The 4,882-nt window shown below is 38.9% G+C and overlaps 1 pseudogene; it reads left to right on the forward strand.

Moving 5' to 3' along the window:
• Positions 1-3,973: 3,973 nt before the first annotated feature.
• On the forward strand, positions 3,974-4,662 carry LOC105036295 (large ribosomal subunit protein uL11x-like; annotated as a pseudogene).
• Positions 4,663-4,882: the final 220 nt, after the last annotated feature.

Raw genomic sequence — 4,882 nt, forward strand, 5'->3', positions numbered from 1 at the left:
AGAGGGAGAAGGGGATGAGGGAAGAGGGGATGGTTTATGAGTAGCTTGGAGGAGGAAGAGGATGAAGAGAAGAAGTGGGTGAAGAGAAAGGGGAGGAGCGAAGAGGGGATGGCTCGTAGGCGGCTTGGAGGAGAGAGGGGATGGCTCATGGGCAGTTTGGAGGAGGAGGAGGAGGGATGAGGAAGAAGGGAAGCAAAGAGAGGGGATGGCTCATAGGCAGTTTGGAGGAAGAAGAGGATGAGGAGGAGAAGTGGGTAAGGATGAAGGGGAGGAGGGGAGAAAGGATGGCTCATGGGCGGCTTAGAGAAAGATGAGAAGAAAAAAATGGATGAGAAGTGGAGGACGGAGATGGATGGGTCAACAATGAAAAATAATTAGAGATAGAAAAAGCCACCGTAGAGAGAAAAAACTTATGGGCAAGCTTGGAGGAAGAGAAGGAGAAGAAAGAGAAGTGGATAAGGAAAAAGGAGAAGAGGGGTAACAGATGAGAGATGGATGGAGATAGAGGGAGCTGCCATGGAAGAGAAGAAATGGATGAGGAGGAAGAGAAGGAGAAAAATAAAGGGAGAAAAAGAGATGTCGGTGATGGAGAAGAGGATCAATCGGAGAGGAGGAGGAGAGAGAGAAGAGGTGGAAATAAGGATATTTTTATCATTTTATAAAATATGATATCATATGATGGTCATATGACATCATTATCTTAATAAAAAATAAACAGTTGAACCACATTGAAACATATCGATAATTAGAAGAGTCAGTTTGACTCTTTTTAAAGTATAGAAGAGCGTAAGTGAAATCGGAATAAAATTGAGATAGTATTCCTATAATTTTTTTTTTAATTTTTAATTGATTAGAAGAGATCAAAAAGTCATTTTCAGGAATTCTTTGCTGCCTCCATTGACCTATGCATTAGAAAGGAAAACTAAAGGAGGTAGTCAAACAAAAAAAATTCTTGATATAAAGGCTTGACTTCTTATGCACATGAAGAATCCTTTTGCCATATGGCAAGAGGGACTTATGCAACTTGTGGAATTTGTTACAAAACATTGGGTTTAGTTGATTGTAGAGTTGCCTAATCAGTATTGGTGGGCTCAGTAAACTTTTCACATGCACATGCAGGTGCCCACATGCATTTTCTTTTTGTTTGAATTCTTAGAAAGGCAATGAAAATTTTATAGTGGTAGGAACGTGATAATTTTTTTTCTCATTATGGAATAATGTTGCCATTTATATTTTCCCTTAAAGAAGAAGAAGATTGTCATTTATATGTAATGGTTACAAAGAATTTACTTTATGGACACTTGAGCCATCGGGAAAAAATAGGGTTTTGTTGATTGTTTTGCTACGATTTTATGATTTGATTGAGAAGGAATATTTTTCTCAATTCACTCAACTCGAATCTCTCAAAAAAAACTAAAATAAAAAAGTTTACACAAAGTAGAAATTTTACGTTCCCTTTTCTTTTATTAATGATTATAAAATAAGGTACATAGCTCCACCCTTGCATAATTTGAGTTATATTTCCCCCTAATTCAAATAGGACTCACTTTTCTTTTGGGTTATACTAGCACTAGACTAGTGTGACCACACGATTGCATCAAAAAAAAAAGACTCACTTTTCTAAAATAAAGATAAGTAATAGAAACAAACTCAAGAAAGCTAAAAACTCTATAGGAGATAGATCTTGATTTCTATAATAACTTTGCCCTCTATCACTTCACTAAATTTTTCTTGGATTGGGAGATATATCAGCTTAAAATCTTTTTTGAGTAGAAAACTTTTGGTTTGATTGATCCATTTCAGTCCAAATAATGGAATTTGGTTTGATTAGTAGGATGCAATCCTCCTTAGGAGGGTAGTGTCATCTCATAGATATCAAAAAATTATTTTAGATTTGAAAAAAAAAATTATCTCAATCGAGCATCGTATGATAACTCATGGTGTTGAAATTTTAGCTTTGATTTAGCTTCCTGATATGACGGATCTCACTCCTAGATCCCTAGCCTTATCCATAGTAGCTGAAGTCATCTGTATCTGAGTTTAGTGATCTTTTTGAATCATTCTATAGATTGCAAGTAGAAAATATATGATGACCAGCTTACTAAGAGGCCATGTAATAACTAATGCTAGGCAGCCACGCTCCTATCCCACACCTCTCATTGGTCACAACATCCATTAAATCCAAACAAACAAAAGAGAAATCAAAAGTTGCATGGTGTCGCCTACCCCCGATATAGTAACTCAAGCCTCCTCTTCCTCTTCCTTTCAATCTGCTCTCGCTTTATTCCTGACCTACAATGCCTTTTTCATAACAACTCTTTAACAATCTTAGGAAAGTTATTCTTTAAATTAGCATCCAACTTTGTTGTGTCCAGTGAAGCTACTACTTTCTCCCATAATATCCCATCATAAATTGACCAGGGGAATAGATACTCCAGCACAGCTAAATGACTCTTGATAGCATTTTCTTTTTTAGTAGAAGGCTTCATCCTTGTTGATCAGCTTGAAGCAAGGACAAAACTATCTTTTGTGGAAGCCAATAATATATGTGTAACAATCTAGGACATTGCTCAAAAAAACTAGTCAGAATGTGTTATTTTGGATTTTTTAGTCATGTATAACTATCCAAAATTTTAGCGAATAACCGATGTGGGACTAAATATACATCTGCATGGATTCTCACATACTCTCTCCATTTAAGTCTTGGCATCCTCATCAGGCTAAGAATCGAAATCCATGTATCCATTTATAAACATCTTAATCGACCTGTGGTCAGTATCAATGAAGCCGTGCTGCAGTATCCTTTAAGTCCATATAAACTATAAACTGGATCGACTCTGATATCATTTGTAACAACGCAAGATCTCATCCAAAAAGATTAGCCAGAATATGTTATTTAGTTTTCTTGATCATGTATAAGTATCTAAGATCTTTCAATGAATAATCGATATGGAACTAAATACACAGGCTCTCAAAATATACATGTCAAGTGGATCAAGTGTTCTCCTTCCTATCAAGGGAGTTAATTAAGAAAAAAATTAGATGAATTCCAAATAAATCTTTGTTTAAAGGGCTAAAAGACTATAGGATTTATCTTTATAGGAACCAAGGGTATTAATTGTAGAAGGTTGATACACATATTGGCCAATTCAACCTAAAAGCTTAAACTTTGCATTGATCTTCTTTCTTTCACAACTTGCTATATGTAGGACTACACCTTATATACAATTTTTTTTTAGGAGAAGTATTTGAATAGCCCCTTAACCTTTTTTCACTTTGAATGCATTGAGTTTAAAAGTTTTAATTTAGTCCTTAAAGTTAGTTAAATAAATCAACATGGTCCCAAGCTAACCTTGCGCCCAATGCTTGCTATCTAAAAGGATATAATTATCTCTTTTGTCCCTTCTTTTCTTTTTTTTCTTCCCAAAACACACCACTCTCCTGAATTCCCCTCTCTCCTTTCCCACCACCTCTTAACAGCAGAGACCATGAGATGAAATATTATCTCCCCTTTCCTCTAGGTGTTGAGAGTCTACGGCATTAAATGCAATCCAATTGGACTTGAACCCCACATTCTTTCCACACACCATCGAATTAATTAAATATACTCCAAAAGTTCAATATCCCCAAAGTTGCTTATTAAATCTTCATTAGTTAATATGTCACATGAAATACACCAAGCATCTCCTAAAAGTTTATCTTGTGCTAGCTATGGTCCGTCTCAGATATTCCTCGGATATAACATTAAAATTAAATTTAAAAATGAAATAAGTTAAACAGATTAAATAGATGAATTTTTGAATTAAGTAAGGTAAGTAAGTTTGAACTTTGAAGGTTCAAAAACGAAAACTCTCAATTTTTGAAGAATTTTTATTTATTTTTTCAAAATATAATTTAATCCAGGTGTTTCAATGAGTGAATGAGTACTTAAATTGGCACTTTTTATGGTTGTTAGTTGCTAGGGCACTGACAGTTCTCAAAACCGTCTCGAGTCCAGAGTTCGATGTCTTCAATGTTACTCATCGAACCATCATCCATCTCGTGCTTCTTTCCTTTCTCGCCGTACGCATTCTGTTTAAAAGGTGACTTTTGGCTCTGCTCATTTCTCGTCGCATCTCGTGGCAAGCGCCGCCCTTCCCGCTTCTTCCCTCGGATTCTTCTTTGCCGAAACCCCAAACCTAGCCGCGATGCCGCGCAAGATTGATCTCTCCCAGGTCGTCGACGTTTACGTCCGCTTGATCGGCGGCAAGGTCGGGGCGGCGATCTCCCTGGAACCCAAGATCGGTTCCCTGGGTCTGTCCCCCAAGGTCGGAGAGGACATCGCCTAGGCGACGGCCAGGTAGTGGAAGGGCCTCCCCGTCAGCGTCAAGCTCGCCGTCCAGGACCACCAGGGCAAGGTGACGTGGTGCCCTCGGCCACCGCCCTGGTGGTTTACGAAGGCCCTCAAGGAGCCGGAGCGCGACCGCAAGAAGACCAAGAACATCAAGCACTCACCCGATGATGTCATCAAGATCGCCTGTGTGATGCGCCCGAGATCCATGGCCAAGGGCCTCGCCGGCACCGTCGAGGAGATCCTCGGCACCTGCGTCTCCGTCGGCTGCACCGTCGCCGGCAAAGGACCCCAAGACGTCCCCTTCGTGTGAAACACCAGGCCTATCATCAGTTGGGTTTGTCTCTTTCTCTCTCCCGTTATGTTTAATGCACTACAGAAAAAATAGGCATTAACGACGCTATTAATGATCATTAACGATGCTTTAAAGCGTCGCTATTTGGCTTTACGACGCTTCGAAAAGCGTCGGCAAAGCGTCGACTATGTAAGAGTGGGGACGAATAGCGCCGATGCTTTTTAAAAACGTCGTTATTTTTTAACGACGCTTTAAAG

The sequence above is a fragment of the Elaeis guineensis genome, chromosome 6 (genome assembly GCF_000442705.2).
Source record: "Elaeis guineensis isolate ETL-2024a chromosome 6, EG11, whole genome shotgun sequence".
In the NCBI taxonomy this organism is placed as follows: domain Eukaryota; kingdom Viridiplantae; phylum Streptophyta; class Magnoliopsida; order Arecales; family Arecaceae; genus Elaeis; species Elaeis guineensis.